Raw genomic sequence first — 10,790 nt, forward strand, 5'->3', positions numbered from 1 at the left:
CGCTCTGCCTCCTGTGCCCAGCTCCGTGCCCGGCAGGCTGGCAGCTCTGCCCAAGCGTCCTTGCCCTCTGGCTTTTGACTGAGTCCAGCCAGTGGGAGGCCACGTGGGCAGGACAAGAGACAGAGCGCAGGGTAATCATTTCTCCAGCCCACCCCCCGCCCCCCCGCTTGGCACCACGGTTCTGACAGGGACTCCATCCTGTCCCTGCAGGATGCGGCACCTGTCGAGCTGGACTCCGGGTGCCTTGCTCTGTCCTGGTGTCCTTGACGCTGCACACACCTCACCAGTGGATTCCTTCTCTTTACTTTTTTTTTTTTTTCCTTCTCTTTACTTATCTTACACTTGTGCCTGCGGAGTTTTGCAGTTGGGGTCATCAGCTTCCCTTTGAGTTTCACATAAGCAACAAATACTTTTAGCAGGAGTATGTCCTAAATGCGGCGTGGGACACACTTACGCTACACAATTCCTTGCTGTTTATCAGAAATTCGTATCGAGCTGTATGTACATCTTGTCTTTTTCTTTCCAAAAAATCCTACTTGTAGGGCCCCCTGATTGGTACACTAACATGTCCCTCAGGTCAAGGGGGCATTTCTAGCCCCCCAACTAGAGGAATAAGTGAGTCTGCACCCCTTAGACCCTACCATGCAGAGACGGGACTAGGGGCTGCTTCTTTGTCAAGTTGGGGCAGTAGGAGGCTGCCCTGGGGACCAGAATGTAGCCTAAAGATGAGATCAACCCAGACATCTCCCCACTTGCTGGCATCAGCCCCTAAAACGTCCCCAGGAGCACAGAGAGGCATCCAGGTCCTTGCTCCCAAGAGCAGGTCCTGGCCATTGGCAGTGACATAGCCTGATTCTCAGCAACTTTGAGGTCACAGCAGAGCCCCAAGGAGGTTGGCAACCGGGACAAGGACATTTAGAGGGAGAGAAGCCATTAGAAAGACCTGGAGTCCTCCTGCAAACTGTCGAGTGGGTTTGGAATCAGGGTTTGAACGCCCTTTCTGTGATTCTGGGCCTCAGCTCCCTGGAAATTAAATTAAGAACTTGCTCATGGCCCTCAGACAGCGAAAGACAGGGTCAGGGCCCACCTCCCAGGCCTAGCCTCTCGTCCTCTGAATTAGTCAATAGTTGTTGCCGTAACATATCCCAAAACACACAAAGGCTCACACACAATAGTGTGTTCCCTGCTCTTGAAAATCCACACGCAGCCGCTACTCTTCATCGACATGCGGCTCTCTGCCCAGAGGTGGTTCAGGGACCCAGGGACCCACAGACCCGTGTCTGCAGGTGGCCCGGCCACCACGCGTCCCCGCCGCATGCGCACTGAGATGCAAGCAGAGATGGCATGAAAAGTGACACATGGAACATTCTACCCCTGGACCTGGAAGTGTCAGACACTCCTCCTCACGTGCTGTCCTCTAGCCCTCGGTCCCCGGCCTCTTGTCACTTCAGCCGGGCTGGGAAATGTTTTCTGGCTCTGTTCCCAGGAGGAAGGGGAAACAGTTTCTGTGATAGCCAGCGGCCTCGGCCCCCCACTTCCTGGCCCCGGGAAACCATACAACTGACAACACCGGGGTGGGGGGGCTGCAGGGAGGCCCCAGGAGAAGGTAGCCCCAAAGAAATGAGGCCGTGGTTCTTCCTTTGGATCCCCCTGGTGCCAACTAGGATTCGAGTTTACACGGTGTATGTGGGGAGGGAGGGCACAAAACCTGGCCGGGGGCAGGGGGGGAAGGGGAGCAAAACAGAAAAGGAGGGTCAAGGCGTGTATGGAGTGGCCAGAGAGGGGAGCCCAAGCAGGGTACCCACCGTGTCTGCAACCTCCGCCAGTTTACAAGGGCCATTTCCACTCAAGTGGCCCCTGGACGGGACAGGCAGTGGTCGGCTCCCAACCTGCAGCCTTGTCCATCACCTGCACCCTGGTCCCCTGGCTCCCAGACGTGGTGTGGCCAAGGGGTGAGCACTTGACTCGGAGTCCGCTGACCCAGGTAGGCTGCTTCCTGGCTCGTGGCCTTGGGCAAGAACGTCATCTCTTCTGAGTCCAGTCTATGTTCTGTTTTCACTTAATGACACTCCCGGGGCACCCACTGAACATGTGGCCTTGAGTGTGCTGGACTCTGAGGACACCGCTGAGCCCCCCCACCCCACCCCCATGGCTCACAGGTACTTAACAGCTCCGTGCTGCGGCTGCTTTTTAGGAAAACAGGTGGGTGGGGTCTGAAAAGCAGATAGAACTGCTTGGAGGGCAAGTTGTGTTCCTCTGCAACAGAGCATCTCACCAGAGCCTTGCCTGCGGCTGGGACGGCGTGCATTCCAGCCAGGTCCCCGTGTTGGAGGCGCCCCAGGTTCCGCCGGGAACATGGGTGTGCTCACTGCCTCTCTGCTGAGATTCTGGCGAGGGGAGATAGCTGGGTGCCTCCGTATATTGCCTGGTGCAAAATGAAAATGCAAGCCCTGTGTTCAGAGTCATCAAGATTGCAAGGCAGCAACAGCAGAGCACGAGACTAAGCATCCCTGAGCGTGGGCTCCTGCGCGCCTGCACCTCCGTGACATGTTGCTGCAAAAAAGCATTTGTAAACTGTGAAGTTTGGGGTGGGAGAGGCTCCTGAGGGGAGCAGGAGTCTGAATGAGCACGTGGATTAGTGGCACCCGCCCTAAGTCCGAGCCCCGAGTCCTGGCCCCACTCTGGGGTCAGACTGTCCGTCCTCAAAAATGGCCAGCTGGTCCTCCGACCTTGGCCAAGGCCCAGGCACCCTGTTCCCGGGTCAGAGGGGTTGGCAGCCTCAGGGCTGGGAGGCACAGGCTGTCTGAGAACTGCGGGCTGCGTTCGTGATGCCCGAGGACGCCCGGTACTGGGAAGGCCTCTCAGGGCCTGGGGACCCGCTGCCCAGCCCCGCACCAGCCCCTGCCCCGGGAAAGCGCTGCTCAAATGAGGTGCCTCTGTGCATCCAGAAGCTCCCAGGGCCCCAGCGTGCTCAGCGGGGCTCATGGATGGCCCTCCTCGGAAGCCCCCGGGATTTCATCTGGAAACGCTCTCCAGGCTTTGGGATGCCTGGAATTGGTAGGTTGAATGACGGCCTTGAAACCCACACTGACCTTCCTCCTCATGCCTGGGAGGTCCTGAATGCCCCTCAATCCAGCCTCAAATTCGTATGATGTTTCCTGTCCAGTCCAGAGGTTCCGTAGTTCAGAAGTTGGGGTTCTCGGCATCTCCCAGGGCTGAACTCAAGGCCCAGGCTCTTGTCTGGCGCGGCTGGGGAAGAACCTGCTTCCAGGGTTGTTCAGGTTGCTGGCAGAGTCGGTTCCTGGAAACCACAGGACTGAGGTCCCATCTGCTTGTCACCTGTTTGCCCGGGACTTGTCCGGGCTCCCTGGTCTTTGCTCCATGACCCCTCCATCTCAGCCAGTGAAGACCTCCCTCACTTTGAATCTGTCTCCTATGGCAAATCTCTCGGGATCTTCCTCTAGGGGCCCGAGAAGCTTTCCAGGGCTCCTGTGATTAGATGGGATCCCCCAAGGAGCCTCCCCTGTCTCAAGGGCCACCGATCATAGTCTTAGTTACGTCTGCAAAGTCACGAGGGGGTACCCCATCATAGTCACAGTCCCAGCACTGGGCTGTGGGCCCAGAGCACCATCTGGTCTCCCCCTTCCCTCCCCACCTACCCCCTTTCTTCCTTGCTTTCAGGTCGTGGCACTGTCCTGGCCGCCACCTCCTCCTCTCTCGCTGCTGCTTCTGCTTGGTCTCCTGCACCATGTTCCCCTTCCCCCACCACCGTCAGCACTTTTATGAACATCAAGACTCCCTTAAAAAAAAAGATACGCCCCAGACGGGGACACTCAGTACCCCCATTCCAAGGCAGCTCGTGGCACAGAGGCTTAGGGCCTTGACTCCCAAGCTCAGCAAATGGAGTCACTGCCCTGGGGTCAGGTAACCCCCTGGGGGGACTTTGGAAAGCACTGGGTCTTGTCCACAGGGAGGGTCAGCTCTGATGGCTGGGGGTGAAGATGGGGTGGGTGACCCAAACAGGCTGGCGCCTTTTTCCAGCTTGGCCGGAGCGCATTCAAGAGAGGGCCTGGCCTTCACCAGAAATGGCTGTGGCCCCGAGTAGCACAGAGGCCAGATGTGGGAGTGGCCGGGCCCCAGGCAGAGTGACAGTAGTGGCAGCTGGTGTTTGAGCACCTTCTACGTGCTAAGCTTGTGTGTCTACCGGCTTATTTAGTTCCCACAAGTACCTATGAGGTCGGTACCATTGGTAACCCCATTTTACAGAGGCTCAGCGAAGTTAAGGGACTTGCCCAAAGTCACGCGTAGAGCAGAGCTGGGGCCTTCCTTCAGGCTCCTGACAACCGGCTCCATCTGTCCTCCAATGTTGTTAACGTGGTTGTAAGAGCCAAGGGACTGTGTGGGGAGCGGCTGAAGCAGGACCAAAGGAAGGACGCTGTGGGGCACACATGTGTGCATCCTGCATAAGGAAGAGCGGATGTTCTGGTGGTCAGAGTGGCCCAGAGGTGGACAGGGCTACCTTGGGAGGGGATGAGCTGCTTGTCGTCAGATAGATGCAAGTGAGGAGGCCACTCTCTTTTTGAGGCCCTGATAATAACAGACCCTGTACCGAGTGCCTTCCACTCAGCCATCTTCAGACCCTAATAGCTGTGTCACTTAGGTACTGCTGTCCCCACTTGCAGATGAGGAAACCAAGGCTCCAGGACATTAAGGGACTCCCTGAGGGCTCTGCAGGTGGTTAGTGGGGAGCTCTACCTATACCCACAGGTCTCCTGAGTGCCTGCCAGGTGTCCAGTACTACTCTAGAGCCTGAGGCTCCAGCGGGGACACTTTCCCACCAGTCCTAGCCCCCATGGACATCACACTCCAGGACAGACGATCCAGAGTAATGAGAACTAAAATCGAACTTACCAAGAGTGAGGGGGAGACCAGAGGTCCGCCGGAGTCAGGGTTGTTCGACACAGTCAGGGAAGGTCACTGTGAGATGGTGGCACCTGAGCTAGATCTGAAAGGCAAGGAGGAGAAAGCACTCTCAAGGGCTAGGAGATCAGCGCTATGGGCAGAGAGAACCACAGGTGCAAAGGCCCTGGGGTGAGTCCAATGTGGGAGGACTGGCCACAGGGGACCATTTAGGACCTGGTCAGCCAAGGTTTGAAGTTCATTTGTAGTTGTTGGAGGATTTTTTTTTTTTTTAATATTTATTGGGCAGCCCTGGTGGCCCAGTGGATTAGCACCTGCCTTCAGCCCAGGGCATGATCCTGGAGACCTGGGATCAAGTCCCAGATCAGGCTCCCCCCTTGGAGCCTGCTTCTCCCTCTGCCTATGTCTCTGCCTCTCTTTGTGTCTCTCAGAGCTAAATAAAAATCCTTTAAAAGAAAAAAATATATTTATTTTAGAGAGTGTGTGTGGGTGGGGAGAGGCACAGAGGGAGAGAGGGGAACTTAAGCAGACTCTGCTGAGCGTGGAGCCTGACGCAGGGCTTGATCCTGAGATCATGACCTGAGCCGAAACCAAGAGCCAGATGCTTAACCAACTGCACCACCCAGGTGACCCTGGAGGACTTTAAAGCAGTGGTAGCTTTAAACCAACCCGTAGCAGCTGGAGAGCCACCTGTTAAATCCTCAGGACTCTTGCAAGCAGGACCGTTAACTATTCGCAGCTTAAAATCAGCGGTGGAGGGAGTAGTTTACACCATGGAAATTGGCAAGCAAATGTCCAGCTTTGCCCCCTGGGAGGCTCAGAGTTAAACTTTTGCCTGCATAGCGCTGGTTTGGAGCAGAGAAATGGGGAGGTTAGGTTTGCCTTTGGAGGGGCGCCCTCTACTGGGTGGAGAATGGCCTGCAGGGGACAGAGCCCCGGGATGGCCTGCAAGGAAGGCCTGTGCGTCCATCCACGTTGGAGAGAGGAGAGTGTGGACCAGGGTGGGCCAGCGGATGGGTTCAAATGATTCTGGAGGCAGATCCGATAAGCCTTGCTGACAGGACCCTCATCACCGAAGCTCAGAGCAGGGAGATGGCCCGGCCAGTGGCGCTCCAGGGACGTGGAGGTGTGACTGGATCCGGGTCTGCGGGCCCCAGGCCTACTCCGTCCCCTGCGCCTCAGTGTTTCCCTGCGTTGCCATGAAGATTCTTGCTGGGGGCTGAGAGGACAAGCTAAGGACATCCCTGGCTGCCCGGCAGAGCCAGGTGCCTGAGGCCAAGCAGCCCCTCCCCACACCTCTTCTCGGGAGGGCGGTTCCTCCAAGATGCTGCAGGTGGGAGTGAGGGGAGCCGGGTGTCAGCATCACAGACATTGGAAGGTCCAGCCTCCCCTGGGTACCCAGGGGCCACGGCCAGGGTCTGCGTCCTCCCTCCTCAGAGGGCCCAGCCTTCAGAGAGCTGCCCCAGAGACGGTGTCAGGGGGGTCCCAGGACCTGCTGGGGGTGACCGACCCGCTCAGGGACCTGGGTTCTGCCCTGGTGCTGGGCAAGCAGGAGGGCGGAAGCCGGGCTGGGGGCCTCAGAGGAGGAGCCGTCATAGCACTGCTTCCTGGGCCCTGGGCTACTCTGGTTTTTTCTCTCCTCAGTACCTCGGGTGGGAGGCCGGGGATAGGAATACATCTCGGAGACCCTGTCTCAGTAGGGGAGTGGGACACTGAGCAGAGCCAGGTCTTAGCAAAATTCAGGCAAAACCAATAGGCCACGCTTGTCTTCCTTGCTCCACCCCTATAGCCACGCAGGTTCACGCACACTCCACAGCTTCCCTGAAGCCACTTTGCCAGCCAACCCCGGCCCCAAGGCTCTTAGAAAAGACTACTGTGCTAGGGGGTCGCCACCATTGTCACAACCTGGAGGCAGTGAGAAGGGAAGGACAGGAGCCAAACTAAGGCTGATTGAACACCTACTATGTGCTGTGCAGGCACTGTGCTGCTTGCTGTTCTCAGAGTTACGGTCATAGAAAAATTTCCCCTCACCTCCTGCCCCTAAAATAAGCCCTAAAAATCTTATCTATACCCTCCTAGACTTTCTTCCATGCACACACACATAGGTTGTTTTGACAAAAATGAGATGATGCCAACTGTTCGATGTAGATGATGTCATTTCATTCTAGGTACTATAATTATCTCCACTTTACATTTATTTTTTTTAAAGATTGTATTTATTTATTTATTCATGAGAGACAGAGAGAGAGAGAGAGAGAGAGAGGCAGAGACACAGGCAGAGGGAGAAGCAGGCTCCATGCAGGGAGCCCGACGTGGGACTCGATCCCAGGTCTCCAGGATCACGTCCTGGGCCGAAGGTGGTGCTAAACTGCTGAGCCACCCGGGCTGCCCTTATTTATTTATTTATTTATTTTTAAAGATTTTATTTATTTATTTTGAGAGTGAGGGCACAACGGTGGAGGAGGGGAGAGTCAAGGAAGAGAGAGAGAGAGAATCTCAAGCAGACTCCATGCTAAGCGTGGAGCCCAAGGTGGGGCTCAATCTCAGGACCCTGAGATCATGATCTGAGCTGAAATCAAGAGTCAGATGCTCAACCCCAAGGCGACTCTGCACTTTACATTTAAACCAGAGGCTCCGAGAGGTTGTGTGCTTTTCCTAAGGCCACACAGGTGGTAGCCCTGCTTGGCTGCACAGCCTCAGTCTGCATCCTGAGCATCACCCATGCACGGCTGGGCAAGGGCTGGTCTTGTCCCTACTGGGGGCATTTGGGGCTATAGGGCAGGCAGGGTTGGAATTCTGGGCGGGAGGCCTGATCTGGCCATCCCTTTGGCTGCCCTGGGAGACTCAAGCCCTGGGGTCAAATTCCAGCCGCAGGAGTCCTTGTTAAGGCCTTAAAAATGGGGTTCTATTGCCATTTAATTGTGGTTCTGCCCATAATGCGCACCCCCAGTCCCAAGGTCGTCAGCTATCTGTACAGACAGCCTTGTCTTGGATTTTCCTCCCTACAGCACAGGGGAGAGAGGAGGTGTGTGTGGGGGTCCCTGCCTTTCTCCACCTTGATCCTCTTTTCTGGTTTAAAGTTCTTTGCAGCACCATGAATCTGCCCCTAATCAGGGAACAGTGGGGTCTGCAGCCTGTGGGTGAGCGTAGAGGTGGGGAGGAGAAGAGGAAGAGCCAGAGCCCAGCAGAGGCTGAGGCAGGCTGGGGGTGGAGTTAACTAACAGGTGCTGGAATCTCGAGACATGAGTTCAAATTGTCGCCGAGCGCCTACGCACGGGCCGCGCTCAGAAGAGCCCACCCCTGGTTTTGTGTTCCACCGCTGCTGTCTTGAAGTTCTTACTTTTTTAAAATAAGGAGCCCGTCCCTTTCAGGTCGCACTAGCTCCATGAATCATGTAGCCAGCCCTGCCACCAGGTATTAGCCATGAGCCTGGGCAAGTTCCTTTGCCTCAGAGACCTCAGTGTTGGCCTCTGCAAAATGGAGCCAGGCTGCTAGTGCCTTGGATGATCTTTTTTTTTTTTTTTTTTTTTTTTTTTAGATTTTATTTACTTATTCATGAGGGACACAGAGAGAGAGGCAGAGACACAGGCAGAGGGAGAAGCAGGCTCCATGCAGGGAGCCCGATGTGGGACTCGATCCCAGGACCCTAGGATCACGATCCGAGCCCAAGGCAGATGCTCAACCACTAAGCCACCCAGGTGCCCCCTTGGAGGATCTTTCTGAGAAGTGAGAGGCTCCCAGCAAAGCACCAGGCAGCGGTAAATCCATGATAGTTTTCACTCCCTGGTCATCATGGCAGAGTTGCTCTTTGGGGCCTGACAGGGAGAGAGGTTTCCAGAGCCCCGGCAGTCTGTCTCCCAGCCTCGTGTGGGTGTGGGACATTTGAGGCCAAAAATAAAATCCTTACGGGAAGCAAATTGTTCCATCAAACCCACAACCCCCTGCCTGTGGCCATCTTTGGTCAAGTAGTTTAGAGCCTTAAGTGAGCGGTCCTAAGGGTTTCTGAGCTGGGGGAGAGATGAGGTGGCCAGGCAGCTCCTGCATCTGCTTAGGGCCAGGGGAGGGCAATTGTCACCCTCACAAGTGAAGGCATGGCGCCCAGAGAGAGTTAATGGGGTCCCGTCCCTCTGGGAGCAGCCCCCCTCGCCCCATGTCCTGGCTTGGGGGATCCCCACTGGATCGGTATCCAAGTCCCAGCAACCCAACCTCCCAGACTCTCTGGAGTCCTGCCTTCCTAGCTCAGCAATTTCCCAACAGCGAGGTGGTGGGCAGGTGTCTCTTGGGCCTCAGTTTCCCCACTGTGAAAGAACAGCTCAGGCCTCGTGCCATGCCACATGACATTAGGCCCTGCACGGAAAGCCTTAGGAGTGTCCTGACAGATGTTAGTCTCACCTCCACTGAGCCCGGAGTTGCCTCCAGAACGCCCATCTGACCGTGCCCCTCCTTCCTTCAGCTGTTTGTCGTCTTCAGGATAAAGTCCAAGCTCCCTGGGCTTCCCTGAGCCTCTGTGAGCCAAGCACCTGCTCAGCACCCATTTCCCAGCCTCCCGCCATCCACCGCTGGGGTTTGCTCTGGGCAACTTCCAGCCCCCAGGGCAGCACCTAAGATGTGACTGTCGGTCAAGCCAGGGGGCGGGCACATGACCAGGCTCAGCCAACTGGCTGCCTTCTCTAAGGCCCGGATTCTTGGGGGTAGGGAAGCTGGTTCTGCTGACTCTCCGGGCAAGCCCAGACCCCAGACCTCTGTGCCTATGACCAGCATTTCCCCTGCGTGAAGCCAAGGCCAGAACCAGGCCCCGCTCACCTTCGTCTCTCCGTTGATGCTCATCAGAAGTTTGAGAGGCTCTAGAACCATGGACAACAGACGGACACAGCTCCCTTGAGACCTGCTCGGGGACTCCTGGGCCGGCGGGGCCTGTGTGCCGCTGCATCGGCCCCAATCCCTGCCCCTACCCGGTGCCCTTTCACCTATGACCCCAGCCCCTGTCCAGACTCCTCCCTCCTCCTTTGCCCTCACCCTGGTCCCTCTCTGCCCCAGCCTTCTTCCCAGTGAAACCCCTGCCTCAAGCAATGACTCCCCAGGCTGCCCTCTGTAGGGCCCTGACTGAATGGGGGCCTTTCTGGGGGGGGAGCCTGGACAGCTTATAGTTGGGGCATCAGGGGGTGGGCAGCTCCCCCAAATGCCACAGACCCAGCAGGGGATGGGGCCAAGCCATAAGGCAAGGGCAGGTCCCAAGTTGAGGACCTGAAGCTTCCTTCACCTTGCTCTGCCCCCTGCCCTGGGCCGGATATGGTTCTAGCCATGGGCTGAGCTGAGCCTTTATGGGTTGCTGGGTGTCCTAGCTGGGGAAGGGCATGCGCTGCAGCCACCCACAATCAGGTAGAAGGAGGCAAAAGGGACAGCCCTGGGACATGCCAGTGGGATGTGGGCAGCCCACACAGTGGGGACCTCTACCAGGGCACCTGGGTGGCTCAGTTGGTCAAGTGTCTGCTTTTGATTCAGGTCAGGATCCTGGGGTCCTGGGATCAAGTCCCCTGTTAGGCTCCCAGCTCATCAGGGAGTTCACTTCTCCCTCTCCCTCTGCCCCCACACCCCACTCAAGTGCCCCCCCCTCAAATGAATAAATAAATAAAATCTTAAAAAAAAAGCTCCCTACCTTGCCTATAGTTGACCAGCCTGAAAGAAAGGTCAAAAATAGCCTGAGTCTCCCCTAGGGTCATTGATGCCTTTGCCCCTTGTCCTTGGGAACTGAACCAGGGAGGCCAGGGATAGGCCACAGAGAGGTGGCCCTCCACCCGCAGACAGATCCTGTAATGGACACGTCACAAGGACGGAGGCCAGGATTATGAGGTCACAGCCCAGGGGTAGCT

General features: G+C 56.6%; 1 long non-coding RNA gene across 7 annotated transcripts; it reads right to left on the reverse strand.

Moving 5' to 3' along the window:
- Positions 1 to 300: 300 nt before the first annotated feature.
- Positions 301 to 10,746, reverse strand: LOC144321077 (uncharacterized). 7 transcript variants are annotated; one of them, XR_013386797.1, is made up of 8 exons: positions 10,577 to 10,746; positions 9,724 to 9,764; positions 9,313 to 9,425; positions 8,261 to 8,735; positions 4,912 to 5,005; positions 3,660 to 3,799; positions 3,093 to 3,301; positions 301 to 2,553 (listed from the first exon to the last, which is right to left on the reverse strand). It is a non-coding gene; the product is annotated as an uncharacterized LOC144321077 (long non-coding RNA). The 7 variants fall into 7 exon arrangements; XR_013386793.1 differs by lacking the exon at positions 8,261 to 8,735 and having other exon boundaries at positions 10,577 to 10,732; XR_013386792.1 differs by lacking the exons at positions 8,261 to 8,735; positions 9,313 to 9,425; positions 9,724 to 9,764 and having other exon boundaries at positions 301 to 1,476; positions 1,806 to 2,553; positions 10,577 to 10,740.
- Positions 10,747 to 10,790: the final 44 nt, after the last annotated feature.

The sequence above is a fragment of the Canis aureus genome, chromosome 9 (genome assembly GCF_053574225.1).
Source record: "Canis aureus isolate CA01 chromosome 9, VMU_Caureus_v.1.0, whole genome shotgun sequence".
NCBI lineage: Eukaryota > Metazoa > Chordata > Mammalia > Carnivora > Canidae > Canis > Canis aureus.